We start from the raw sequence: 15,433 nt of genomic DNA on the forward strand, positions 1-15,433 counted from the left end.
TAGGGCGTTACGGCCCGTGTAAGAAGCTGGTGTAAGACGCTGTGGTCTCTCCGCCTTACCCCCGTATTCATAAACGCTCCTCGACTTGAACTTGACTTGCCACCGCCTTGGGCAGCGCATTCGAAACGCGTTGAAGGCGGTGGCAAGTAAAGTTCAAGTCGAGGAGCGTTTATGAATACGGGGGTTATACTCTCTCATCAGTCATGTGATGGCGTCGGCAAACGCGGTGCCCGTTCCGGCATTTGTAAACGGCTACGTAGACGCTGTGGCCTCTCCCCCTTACTAGAGAGTACTGCACGTTTCTAACGCGTTTGTGCTAGCGTCCCCTTAAGCGGGAGATGGTGCAATTATAATGAAGGGCGCTGTTATAAAATAGGAATGACGTCACATATGGCGCGTGTCATTGGTGGAAGTCAATCGTTCGATTTAGTGCGGCGAGACTGGGCGAATTACACGGAAGATTCACGGTTTACCGATGATTCCCTCCGGAGCTTCGCCCACTCATCATTCACCCCGTGGATATGCGGTGTTTTTTTTTTCCTTTTAACGCTACTCAAATACTCCATCGAAAAACGTGTACTTAGAAATTTGAGACTTACAACAATTTCTCTGAAGAAACCACGAACGCCATCTGAAACATATTGCGTCGTCACCACAAAATTAGGCAATGCACCCCCGAGTCTTTGTTGACACACCGTACGCAGGAATGGGTCTCTAACATCTCGGAAAAATAGAAACCTGTTTGCAATCTGTCGCACAAACAAATGTCCCAGTCCTAAACCACCGGCCTTCACCTGCCGAAACAAGTTCGTGCGGCTGCACCTCTCCCAACTGGACGCCCAAACAAAGACAGCAAAAACACGGTGCAGCTTCTGCACATTTACTCGGGAACAATGCAGCACTTGCATTACGTACCACAACTTGCTGATCAAAAAAAAAAAAAAAAAAAAACATTGCATACCGTAGCTCTTGCGAAGACTGATGTCTAGACGGGAACTTTTCCATCTGTCCACTTTTTCTCGCGTATCTTGCGCCTGCGCTCGCCAGCATGGATCAGTGTCTTTATAAAATTCCAGCGGCACCCCCAAGTACCTTGGTGGCATCGTAACCCAAGCCACGTTGGCAAATGTGTCTGGGGTCGAAGGCCATTCTCCGTGCCAAAATCCCAAGCACTTACCCAAGTTTACCTCACTTCCGGTTGCCTCACTGAAGCGCTTCACTCCTTCGACTGTTCTGGTAATACTTTCCTTGTCCGTGCAAAGAACCGCGACATCATCTGCATAGGCGAGCAATTTAACCTCGGTCGCCTGTAGATTGAATCCATGGATTGAATCGTTCTGTATTATATTAAGACATAGCGACCAATGCTTGCGAGCTATGCTCAGACCTAACTGACTTGGAGCATATGCTCTGGCGGTGCCCCGCGTTACACGACGGCGACGATGTCACGTCGACCAAATGGGAGGCTGCCCTAAGCAGCCCCGATCTTGAAGCACAGCTATGGGCTGTCCATCGGGCCCGCGACGCAGCAGAGAGGCTCGGCCTTTCTGTGCCGACGTGGGAGCGGCCCGCTACGTGCTGACGCGCGTTCCGACGGACAATAATAAAGTTTTACCATACCATAGCGCTTCTGTATAGATGTCAAACAACAGAGGGCTGAGGGGGCAACCCTGGCGCACCGAACGTCGTACGTTTATGGGGGCCCCCAGCAATTTGTTAACAATTAGCCTCGTAGTGCAGTTGCGGTACGCCAAAGTCACTCCCTCTCGGATGACTGAACCGATATTTATGTTGTCCAATATGCAAAACAAAATACAATGTGGCACACAATCAGAAGCCTTTTCCAAGTCCAACTGTAGTAACGTCACACGTGCATATGTGGCATCACAACATTCGAGTACACATCGCGCCTTGTGAATGTTGTAAACGATGGAACGACCTTTGATCCCACACGTTTGGTGAGGGCCGACTATTTCGCCTATAACACTCTGTAGTCGCCCAGCAAGAACCTTCATATAAATTTTATAGTCCACGTTTGTCAGAGCGATAGGTCTGTACGACGATACCTGCTCAAGTTTATCTGCTTTATCAGTTTTCGGAATAAGTACAGTATATGTGACGTCCCAAACGACTGCGGCAATGCGTTTACTTCATATGCCTCATTAAATACTGCAGTCAGCAATGGAGCTAGTTGTTCCTTGAATGCTTTATAGAAGGCTGCACTCAAGCCATCGGGCCCATGTGACTTCCCAGGGTTTCAATTATCTATTGCGCGCTCTACTTCTTGCTCGCTAATGGCCGTTTCCAGTCGTAGTTTTCGTTCCTCGTCTAGTCGTGGTATCGCCCTAAGAAAAACTTCTTTAAACCGGTCCAGGTCAACATTCCGCTGATCAAACAATGCCTGATAATACTCAAAGAAAGCTTGCCCGATTTATTCACTATCTGTCGTGCTGCGTCCCGCCCATTCTATCTCACTGACGTGATTCCGCTTTGCGTGCGCTTTTTCCATCCCTAACGCCCGCTTTGTGGGCGTCTCCCCCGCGTCTAGTTCCTGCGCTCTGGCGCGGACAAGCGCTCCGCGATAGCGTTCTTCTTCGTTCAGTTCTATACTCGCGGACAACTTTCTGTGGCAATGAAAGGAAAGCTACGAAGGCAAAGCGCGCCCAAGTGAGAGCGCTTCTGAAAAGAGTCCCGTGTTTTAATCCACGTTGGTTTAGGCTAGGGAAGAGAAGACGTAAACAGCTTATTAGCAACAGTCAAATAGGACAGAACACGCCGCTGCGTGTAAAAGTTCACTTATTTTGCGGCTTTTCCCTTCCGCGTCTGCGCAGACGCGAAACCGTCGCACGTGGCAGCTGCGTCGATTCAGCGTCTGTTCCGAGCAACCAAAAGCACTGTCGAACGCTGCCGGACTACTTGGCGCGGTAACACATGTGCAGCAGCCACGCTCCCGTAGCTTTCCCTTCATTGCCACATGAAAGTTGTCCGCGAGTATAGCTTTTGTTTTATCTTCCTGACGTCATCCATGTACAAGCCAGGCGCGTTGCACTCCAGAGCTATACTTGCGGACAACTTTCTGTGGCAATGAAGGGAAAGCTACGGAGTCAAAGCGCTCACAAGTGAGAACGCTTCTGAAAAGAGTCCCGTGTTTAAATCCACGTTAGTATAGGCTGGAGAAGAGAAAACATAAACACCTTATTCGAAACAGTTAAATAATACAGAACACACCACTGAGTGTAAAAGATTGCTTATTTTGCGGTTTTCCCCTTCTGGCGTCTCGGCAAGCGCGAAATTGTCGCACGTGGAAGCTGCGTCGATTCAGCGTCTGTTCCGAGCAACCAAAAGCACTGTCAAACACTGCCGGACTACTTGGCGCGGTAACACATGTGCAGCAGCCACGCGCCCGTAGCTTTCCCTTCGTTGCCACAGAAAGTTGTCCGCGAGTATAGTAATTTTTCTACCATAGTCTTTAACTACGTTTCATTTTTTTTTCCTGGTATCGCATGCAGCTCGCCCTTTTAATAGCTTTTATTTTGATCTGTTGCTTGCATAGTTCCCATTCTTGGCCCAATTCGTGCATTCCACCACCAGTGACTTTACTAATTTCTTCCTCCGCACCTCTGGTGAATTCTACATCATTGAGCAGTTGGTTGTTCAATTTCCAAAGGTCCCAATGAAAACAGCTGCCTCGTTTTTTGGTTACAATGGAACATTCAACCATGCAATGGTCCGAGAAACGCGCGGGCACTACGTCATAACCATGGCACTTTGGGACCAAGCATGCAGACACATAAATCCTGTCGAGTCGAGCATGGCTGGTACCCTGGAAATTAGTGTACTTAATCTGGCTCTTGCTCACCAGACATTCGCCCGCATCCTCCAAAGCAAAATCATCAATTAAACGAAAAAGAACCTCAGTACTTTTATCCCTGAAGGTGCGCACGCTAGTTTTGTCACTGGCGCTCAGAACACAATTGAAGTCGCCCAGCAGGATGAGCTGCCTTTCCGTGTTCAGATGTTGGTGAACGTATTCGAAAAAGGCCGCCCTCTCATCAACTGCGGTGGGTGCATATATGCAGACAGCGCGCCATTGAGTAGAGCAAAACACAAAATCATAGACCGAAGGAAGTGAAACATGCGACTGAAACAGGAGACCTGTAGCGATGCCTTTAAAGTAATAATCCCTTTTCGCGATTATCGCGCTTTATCAATGGTCGGAGCGACGGTCCGCTCGCGTTATCAACGGGATCCGCCGGCCGTGAGTGGTGGACGATAAGACTAGAGTAGAATAAGTCATAATGCCTCGCTACAAAATCGCGGCCCTGGCAGCTTTTTGACAAACAAGACACAACCCGCAGAAGTACCAACTGCGTGACTGACTACAGCACAAAACCTACACGTGAAACGCCGCACCATGCTCTCGGTCTCTCCGATCCCTTCGACCTTTGTCTCTTGTATACCAAGCATATCGATACCTTGCTCAGTTAAAAGGCGCAGCACTTGGCTCTGCTTTTTCTTCGTGGCTAAACCTCGCACATTTAGACTGGCAACTTTAAGCGTAAGAGCAGAAGCCATTTTGCAGCGGTTAGAAGAGAACGAGAGCATAGCGCTTACCTTTCGCGTCTAGCGCGTCGCTAGACGCTTTTGTTGTCACCAGTGCTGTCTGTTTGGGCAGGTCGGCCTTGTTGCAAGGCCTGCTTTTCGGCGGCTCTTGCGTCCGTCGGTACAGTTGCTTTTGGTCTTAAGCCTAGTCGTTACCCTTGCGTCGTTTTCGTCGGAGGCTCCTCGTTGCTAGCGTCTGTCGCTTGGTCCTTCTCGTTCCCGCGTTCGGCGTGCGAGCGTTTCGCTGGGCCGGTGACGCTCGTCGCTCGGGCGCCGCTCTTAACGAGGGGGGAGACGCGCGCAGCGCCCCGCTTGAGGCAGACGCGCTCACATCGTTCTTGGAATACCTATGCGTTTCAGCTAACTTTTCTTCAAAACACCGGATTGGCCGACACCATTCGATCCATGAATACAAGCGGAACCTGTGGATACCAAATTTCTCGACCAGGGACCGTTTTTCATCCCACCACGGACCTCAGAAGTCACCAACCTCGTGAGCGCCACGCTAAGCCTACCGGAGCGTAGGTGGTAGCGGCAGCGCCCGGCGGAACGCCGAGGAACGCGGCCTTAGATGGCGGCGCAAACACCTGCGTCTGGCGCAGAGGACGCGAAGAATCCCCCAGATCGGAGCCGCGGAGCCCACGAAGAAGACACCGAAGGCATGGATTGCCGTGACACCGAACCCCAAGCATCCAAGCCCATGACCATAGGACCAAGCAGCAGCTACAGCGGCGGCGGTCCGACGAGAACACTAAACGCTGGAGAAGAGGACTGGCAAACGGTACTCACCCTGCGACAGCGTAAAGCGCAAGCAAAGGAACGCCAACAACAAGCATCGAGAAACGGACCCAGCTCCGAAATTGCTCAAGGCCAGAACGCCTCCGGGAATAACCGACGACGGCCAAAATACCGAAAGCTTCCACCACTGCCACGCGACGATTTCAAGGTCGTCATAAGACCCCACCAAGGACTTCCAATCCGATCCCTCACCAGCCCGTTGCTCGCCGAAGCGGTCATCGAAGCATGCAACGGCCACGTACAAAGTGAGCACTTCATGCTCCGTATTAAACCGGGCTCAAATATTTTTATCGTATCGACCCCTTTGCAAGAAGTGGCGGAACGAGTACGCAAACTTACCTCCATCGTCATCAACGGCAGGCCGAATGCAGTGAACGCGTACGTGGCCACCGGAGACGAGGCTGTGCGCGGCGTAGTGCATGGCATACCGCCCCATCTGACACCCTCAAGGTCAACTTACGTATCCGATCCCAAGGTGTGGAAATAATTCAAGCCCGCATGCTCGGAGACTCAAAGACTGCAGTGATCACATTTTACGGTACGTTTGTACCACGCTACGTAGCGTGGTACAAACGTACCACGTACAAACGTACGTCTACTACCAAGGAGGAGAGCTAGCGTGCTACCCTTACAAAAATACGGTGCAAGTATGCAAACTGTACCAACAAGTGGGACACCGCACAGACGTGTGCCCACAACCAGAACTCCAAGTGTGCCGCACGTGGGGCACATCGGACCCCACGGAAGGGCACCAATGCACCCCACGCTGTTCCATGTGCGGGGAGCCACACCTCACAGGAGACCGTAGCTGCAAAAAAAGACTGAAGCCAAACCGTCGCCTGCAGCACACCAACGCATCTCGGCGCAACAAACCATCCTCGAAAACTGTACCACATACCAGTAGCAAGCTGCAACATAAACATCCATCCCGATGGTTCAGCTCGGAAGAGGAAGAAGCAGCCTACAGAGACCAAGAATTCCCGAGACTCGGACACGGATCTGGCAGCCGCACTCCGCGAGCGAGTCACCAATCAAGATCCAGCTCAAGATCTCGATCGGGATCCAGACATCGCAGCACGAGCCGCCATGAAACTTTCCCTTTCTCAAAACCCACAAATCTCTCCCAAACACCCTCTACAAAGTCCAGGGCTGCCCTACAGAAAGGCCAGCAACAAACCAACCCACAGGTAAGCTGGGCGCAAGTTGCGTCATCCACTGCCAAAGCCATAACTGAAAGTCCTGAATACCAACGCATTCTTGCCGAAAACAAACTCCTTAAAGCTAACTTAGCCGAAATCAAACAAGAGCTGGCCGCACTCCGCTCCACCCAAACTCAATCCATACCCAAAAATACGGAACCGGTGATAGCTAAGGAATCTGCGAAGCCAAAACCCATCAATCAGGACACGCTGTCCAATCAGATCGCAATTTTAGCGCAGCAAATGCAGAATTTCCAACAACAAATGTGCACCGAGCTACAAAAATTAAAAACCTATGTAGATGAATCCGTCAACAGCGTACGCGGCGCCATGCGCAAGCGAGCAAATGTTAGCCCGGGAGCCCCAACGGCGCCTGAAGGCTATAGAGACGACGGACAGCGAAGGTACTAATCATGGCTAATCGACGTCCAAATTCAAACGAAACCCTGGAAATTTGGCAATGGAATTGTCGCACTCTCCACAATAAGATAGCCGCATTATCCCACTTCATGCAAACGGCGCCAATCCAGCCAGACATAATATGTATTCAGGAACTAGGAAATAAAATACACACCCTACTGGGCTATGTTTACCACACCCACCCCGACCACCCAAAAATCGCAACGCTGGTTCGAAAGACATCGCAGTGAGTGTAAGCTACATGTCCCAAACAAATATTCAGCACCAAATTCTAACAATCTGGCCCTGTAAACGCAGCAAATCCAAAACCATCATAATCAACATCTATAGCCCCCCAAGGGAACGATCCGCCAATTTCAAAGATCTGTTTTGGCATGCAAAATCCCTAGCACGAAATCAGGATAAAATAATTATACTTGGGGACTTCAACTCGCCACACACAGACTGGGGGTATCCGAGGGACTCTCCTAAAGGTCGCAACCTCGTGGAGGCGATGGAGGACCACAATATGAGGCTAGTCACCATCCTGGACTCTCCTACGCGAACAGGAAATAGCGTCACGAGAGATACTTTTCCAGACCTCACGTTTGCAAATACTTTAGACCGAATCAGCTGGACTAACCTCGAGGAAAACCTAGGTAGCGACCACAGCATCATAAGCATTTCGGTAAACTCGCCCAAGATTAGACGACCACGAGGCCAAGCAACGATCACTGACTGGAAAGCGTATCGGAAGAATCAACCAAACACTCAGCTAAACAATGTGGCGACCTGGGCAGAACAAATACGGACGGCCTATAGACGGACCACCAAGAAGGTGGCGCTAACAGACGACGTCCCGGCAGTAGACTCACATCTATAGACTGCATCTCTGGGAAGCCAAGCGTAGCCTCATAAAACGATGGAAACGACAGAGGCATAATCGAAAACTGAAACTTAGAATAGCGAATCTGTCCCAAGAGGCGAATGAATACGCCCAACATTTGGATCATGACAATTGGATACAATTGTGTGCGTCCATGCAGGGCACCCTGCACACAAAAGAAAAACGTGGGCCATATTCCGCAGTATGATGGACCCATCAGGCACTAAAACAGCCACCTCCAGAACGCTAAGGCAAATAGCTAGCGAATTCGAAGGTACGGATGAGGAACTTTTGCGGAAACTTAGAGAAACTTATATAGGAAACCCTCCCCAAAAGCAGCACTACACTGCCTACGACGGCGCAGCTAACGATGAGCTCGATGCCCCAATAACAGTAGCGGAGGTACATGCAGCAGCGCAATCCCTAAAGAAAAACACAGCCCCAGGCAGTGATCAAATCACTGATGCTATGATAAGAAATATTAGTCACGAAACCCTTCATCAAATCACAGACTTCTTTAACACAGAGGTTTGGGACACCGGCTTGGTGCCGAGAGAGTGGAAAGAGGCTAAAATAATCCTCATACCCAAACGCGCGAAGGCCAAAAACTTTCAAAACCTACGACCAATCTCCCTCACATCCTGCCTAGGGAAACTATTTGAGAAAGTCGTGCTAACGCGCTTAACCGCTCACATAGAAAGCAACCAACTCTTCCCAACTTCAATGTTTGGATTTCGGCCCCATCTATCCGCCCAAGACATTTTCCTCATGCTAAAAGACGAAGTCCTAAACCCTTCAGCCGGCAGCTCCGATAGAATAGTGGTAGCGCTAGACCTTAAGAAAGCGTTCGATACCATATCGCACCAGCTCATACTGGAAGAGCTGAAAGAATTAGCTTGTGGCTCGAAAACATACGCCTACATACGCTCTTTTCTGCAAGATCGCACGGCCACCATAGGTGTCGACTCACTCCGATCGGAATAAATACAGGCACCAGGCAGAGGCACACCGCAGGGTTCCATCTTGTCACCACTGCTATTTAACATCGGAATGCGCAGACTCGCTCTGTCCCTGGAGACAATACCAGATCTAGGTCACGCACTGTACGCGGACGATATTACCTTATGGGCCTCGACAGGCTCAAGTGGGCATAAGGAAAACACCCTACAGGAGGCAATAAACACAGTAGAATCCTTCACAGACATGGCGGACATGTGCTGCGGACCGGAGAAATCGGAATTTATTCGAATTAAAGCAAAATACACGCGCACAGAACCAGAGATCCGGCTAACACTCCAAGGCCAACCAATACGGCAAGTGCAAAAACTGCGAATTCTGGGCCTCTGGTTACAAAGTAACAGCAGAGTAGATCACACCCTACTCTTGCTTAAATCTACAGTACAACAGGTGGCCCGAATGATACACAGGGTAACTTTCCACAGGAAGGGCTTTAAAGAAGACGAAACAATCAGATTGATACAAGCTTTCATAATCAGCAGGGTGACGTACAGCCTACCTTACCAGCACCCTACAAACACTGAAATACGAGCCATCAACATTCTGATACGCACGGCGTACAAAACCGCCCTGGGGCTACCTAAAAATACCGCCACAGATAGACTGGAGGCCCTAGGTTTGCACAACACGTACGAAGAGCACGCATCCGCGGTAATAATATCTCAAAGGGAAAGGCTCAATATCACCGCAACAGGCAGGGCCCTGCTCGAGCGCTTAGGGTATCCCCTACGACCCCAGAACCTAAACGAGGAAACCACCCCAATGCCCCGAGAAATACGGAATCGAATAATAGTTTCTCCAATACCAAAAAACATGAATCCTAAATATCATCAACCTAGAAGGCAGGCAAGGGCTAAGAATCTACAAAAGCGCTTCGGCTCGCATCCCGGAACGATCTACACGGACGTAGCTAAAATACAAAATAACAGATACTGCCTAGCGGCTGTAAGCCAACGATCGACCGTAGCAGCCTCTATCAAAGCAAACTCAGCCAGTACGGCAGAGGCGGTAGCAATCGCCTTAGCCATCAAGGATAAAGACCGGAGAGGAGAGTCAGCCTCGGTACTCACAGACTCCCAAGTAGCCTGCCGCCTCTATTTAACTGGAAACATCCCCAAGGCGGCCTTAAACATTTTGGGACATGGCTTACAAGAATATCATACCATTGTGTGGTGCCCAGCACACACGGGACTGGAGGGAAACGAAAGGGCGGATCGGCTAGCTCGCGTATTTCACATCCGAGCGCCGACGAGTCCTATCGACGAACCTCTAACAAGCTCACGTGACATCTTGGAAAACCAGCGACGTGACCGCCAAAAATTTAGTAATCCGCACCCGGACCTTACCGGGGAACAGGCTCGTGACTGGCGCCGACTACAAACGAACACGTACACTAATCTACACCGACAACACCATATAAGTCCCACACAATACACGGACATCTGTCCATGGTGCGGAGAGCGGCCCAGTCTTGCCCACATTACGTGGGAGTGCAATTCGCGACCCCTAAATATCAATTCCCCCAAATTAGGGCAAATACCCAGAAACAGGCAGTGGGAGACCTGGCTTGCTAGCACGGAACGGGAGAGTCAACTGGCTCTCCTCAACCAAGCCCAGCGAGCCGCTAAGGCCAGTGGAGCCCTGGACTCAGGGCCCCACCCACTCAACCTTCAATCCCCTTAATTCGTGAAATGAACGTTTACTACTACTACTTAACGAGGGGCTCCTGGCTGCTCCCTGGTTCCGATGTGTCCGGCTCTGGTCGGCCCTCTGCATCACTCGCCCATCCGCCTTCTGTTCCTTCACCGTGTGTCGTTGGCGATTGTTTGCTTTCTTCGTTGGACAAATATTTCCCTCTTCCGTCAAGAGCCGAAGAATTCGGAGTCGCTGCTGGCTTGTCTTCCCCGGCTCCTTTTGCAGCTTCTTCCGCCTCGACGACATCCATGAGGTGGTCCGCCACCTCCTCCGTCGATGCGGATCCTGTAGCCGCTGCTTACGTCCGTACGCACTCCGCATCACCATGGCCAAACCGTCTACATTTTGAACACCGTGGTATCTTGCACTCTCGGCGCACGTGGCCTGTGCCGCGGCAGCGCAAGCACTGCATCGGCCGTCCAGGCGCCACTACCAGGGCCAGCTCTCCTGCAACTCTTATCTGGTGCGGCAGGTCCTCGACCTTCATCCCAGGCTTCATCTTTAGAAGCACGGTTCTGGTCGTTGAACCCTTTTCTTGGACGCCTTGAACACGCCACCGCTCACGGGTCACTTCGGTCACTTTTCCAAACGCCGCTAGCGCCGTCCGAATGTCCTCATCGGTCACGCCGTGAAGCATCCAGTGGAGCCGCAGCTTCACCTGTTGATCCTCCGGGTCCAGGATGAGGCACCGGCGTCCCTTCACTTTTAGCTCCTTGAAGGCGAGAAGTCACTTCGTTGCTTCCGCGCTGCTCAAAGTCACAGCCCAGACGTGGTTGATTTGGTACGCCCCCAACGCCACCACGTCAGGGAGCGTTCCGGTCTTGGTCAGCGCTTCTCGAAAATCTTCCACTCTAAACGGTCGCACTCGCACGTCCTCCATGCAAAAAAAAAAAAAAAAAAGAAAAGAAAGAAACGTGTTTAAAACAACACGTCCGGTGGGCAGAGTCAGCAAAATAACCTGATACTCGCTATCTTCCACTTCGTCAAGCCTGTTTCCGCGACCGCCCACGGCCGCAATCGCCGCTCCGCTGGAGCTCATGATTTCTGCGTCCGACGCACACGACAGCCGACGAAAGAATACGGCCATCCTGACAAATGAACATAAACTGAGCTGCTATGGGATGAATAGTGCTTTGTGTACAATAATGTTCATTTGTCGGCAATAATGCCATTTGTCGGTTCATTTGTCGGCCATTTGTACACAAAGCACTATTCATCCCATAGCAGCTCAGTTTACGACATTTGTGGCATTATGGTATTTTTAGAAGCAATCGTTTCCAGTTGTGGTTATGTGCTATAGGAGTGTTGCGGAACAATAACAGCTATTCTTATTGCTCCGTGGCGTACACTGCAGCACGCAAAGAGTGATAGAGTGATTGTGTCGGCACGACGTTGCCACCATCGTCGTGCCACGTCGTGCATATAACTTGTCTTGTCACAAAATTTGCAACAATGCATCACGACGCGCGAAGTAGACAAAGCGGCCCTAGGTGTAGCGTTTTCACAGCTGTCCAACTCAGCGCGCAAGGCAAGAGTGACGGCAGCGAACGTGGGCGACAGCATGCGAAGCTCTAGGTACAGCGTACCCTAGGGCGGCATTGCCTATGGCGGCTTTATTTTCCCTGTTCCTTGAAACGGAGAATTCCCTGGAAAATGGCGTTTCGAGAATGCTTTCAACCGACCAATGAAAACGAGGATCAGTCTCCTGTGGATACGGCCTCCGCTCGATGCCCAGCGCCGCTTTCAGGGTGGGGACAGCGTTGCAGGCGTTGGTGGGGACACCCACGCTTTCCGGCGCCATCTTGGTTCTTTCCAATACGGAGGCGCTGCTACTGTAGCGCTAGGGTGTGGCGGCTGCAAATTAACCATTGGGCAGAAAGAAAGGGCGGCGGGCGTGCTAAGGGCGATACCGACGCGATATAAATGCAGATTTTCTGCTTTACCATCTGATAAACAGTTTGCTTGCGTAGAGTGCTCGTTTCAAAAGAGGTTTCCGAAACTTTTCGCGTGTATCGCAACCTGAAGGTAGCACGATTTGTTTGCGAGGTTACCCCCTTTTTTTATTTACTCATTTCACTGGTAAACGACCCACAAATATTACTGGAATCGCACACTTGATGAAATGTTAAGTTTGAATTTATTTACAAAAGTAAGCAGTAATTAATCCACTTTATAAGCTCTCAGAGAGGTTATCTGGTCAAAATGTGGTTGCCCTACTGCACGCTCGTACCTGCTACAGGCTTGCTAGCATAAGACTCAGCTGCTTTTTCAGGAGTGTTAAGCCGTCGCAGATAGATGCGGAGATGTGTGGGCACAAATTACTCAAGAAGTTTTCCAATCACATCTTTGTGCTGATAACATGGGTTTTCTGGCAAGGTTACGTTCTTTCCAATAATTTCCTTCAGTGCTTTCAATGGTGTTTCTGAGAGTTCAGATCTTGAGCTTCAGGAAGACTTGAGAACACCCTCACATTAAAAAACAAAGTCCAGAATTTGTCTGCTTGCATAAATTAAAATTTGCCGCCTTGGACATATTCATTTAGGTGAGCAAGGTGGTGTTCCTGTCCAGGTTCTTCAGCGGCTAGCATGCGCATGCACATAGAGCAGTGTTCCACAGTGCGGATAATCGGCTTTAACAAAAAGCCTGCCAATTGGGCGAGCACATCTTCCCCAAGAGAAGAAACTTCCTTCAAGTCGAGAATGAAGTCGCTTCTCTCATCACTCTCTTCCGACTGAGTGATGCTTTGTGCTTGTTCAATTTTTGCTGAGAAAAAAATCGACCAGGTAGGTACTGTCATTGATCGCGTATCCAGGAAACAAGTTTACAAGTGCCCCAATACTTCTAGCTACAAAAAAAGGTCAATTCACAAACGCCTAGAATAAGTCTACGCCGTCGCAACAAGTCAAACACGGCGATCACACAATACTGCAGCCTTATAATGACTATAAAAGGGCACGTCAACATATACAAGCAACTTCTCTGTGAAAATGAAAAAGGATTACAAAGGGACATTATCCTTAACAAAATCATGATCCTCACTCGCACATCTGCGTTGTGTCCGTCGGTACCCAGCTGTCACGTTTTACTTGCGCTGACCTTCCTTCGTTCAACGTCGCGGGGGTAACAAAATACCCGCGGCTCTTTTGCGGTCGATCCAGTGCACAGAACGACAAAGCAGCCCGTCTTGTTTCGTTAAAAAGCACGAACATCACAATGAACTACACAAAACACGAGCTCTCGCACCACAATGCCTCAAAGAATGCAAATGGAGTGCGCGTCCGTTCAGCTCGACAGCCGGCGCGAAAGAACCAACATGGCGCCGAAAAGCCAGAGCGGCGGCGCGGGGCGGTTCAAAGGCTGTCCCCACCCTGTAAAGCGGCGCTGGCATCGAGGCGCCCTACGCCGAGCTAGCCGAGCCATGAACCACCGATGAACCGCCACGCTTTGAGCGTGTATATGGGCTTCTATGGAAGCTTCGCTACCAGGCATATTTACCTTACCGATGTCTAAAGTCCCTAGATATTATGCTCCAAAATATCTAGGGACATTACCGACGTCGAGTACATGCCGGAAACATGTTTGTACCGACGTCGAGTACATGCCGATTACATGTCGGAAAACGGGTTTGGTCCGAAGCAAAGGGAGGAACGTCTAGCAAAGCGGCGTCGCCAGGAGACTGAGCGACGTGCCCGACCATCTCAGCAGCAGCAACAACAAGACGCCGTCGATGACGTCAAGGCTCGCCGATTGACTGACTATACCGTGAAACTTAGCGAAAGCGCCAGTGCGACTCGGACCTTCGAGACGGACTTCGTAAACAATCCGTTTGGATATATGTGCGACGTGTGTGAAAGACTGTGGCACATGAAAGACTTGACGCCGGTAAGTAGTGCCATGCGTGAAACGTTGAGTTTAGCGGCGCCGCCTGAGTGGGGTGAAACTGTGGCGCGGGTTTGTACAACGCACTTTCTCGAAGCAGAACTTTCTCGTTAAGTAGAAGATACCACTCTTTAGCGTTACCAATGGGTATCGTTACCCGCCCATGCTAGTGAACTGCCAAACGTAGCGGTGCCCAAGGGTGAAGCCTGTGCCGTTCAGCTTGACGAAATTGGCGTGGTCATCGAAGCCGTGTACGTGTCGCCGAACAATTCAGTTAAAGACACTATAGATGTAGTGGCTACGTCTATACCTAGTCGTGCGGCAAGGGAACTGTGTGTGGTGGCTGGTGACTTCAATCGTGTTCCAGACTCTCTTGGTGTTCCTTTGAAGGACACGTTTAACCTTGACTTAGCCACTGTTCCAACTGTACAGACGACCCAATGGGGAACCACCATTGATCTTGTGTATCACAGACAGACAATTCAAAATACTGCGTGGGGGCCATAGAGACGGCAGCGTGTTACTACACTGACCGCCGAGCCGTCTTTGTGGCAATAGAGAAGCAACCAAACGTTGAGCAATATATATATATTGTAATGAAGAAGAAGAGCACACGGACAAGGCCAGCCAGATCAACTGTTCAATGCCTGCAGTGCAACCAGTAGGCCAGCCGGATCGCCAGTGCTTCGCACGAGTGGGAGCCGTTCGTGCAACCAGCTGTTCCTGCTCTGGGTCACCTGTCTTTTTGATTACGAACAGACGCTACCATCTGATCTGTTCAGTACACCCCTTTACAATTGGTGGAGGTATTGGGTATTCAAGAACATTTACACCCTGGAACTCCGGTCTCGGACTCTGCCTTCCGTCATGCCTGACTCTCCCCAGCCGACGTCGCCGCCACCCTCCGTTGCCTGCTCTGGTGCTCTCCCGCTCCGCCATCCCGCGGTTTTCAGCGGTA

Source organism: Dermacentor silvarum, chromosome 6 (assembly GCF_013339745.2).
Source record: "Dermacentor silvarum isolate Dsil-2018 chromosome 6, BIME_Dsil_1.4, whole genome shotgun sequence".
Lineage (NCBI taxonomy): Eukaryota > Metazoa > Arthropoda > Arachnida > Ixodida > Ixodidae > Dermacentor > Dermacentor silvarum.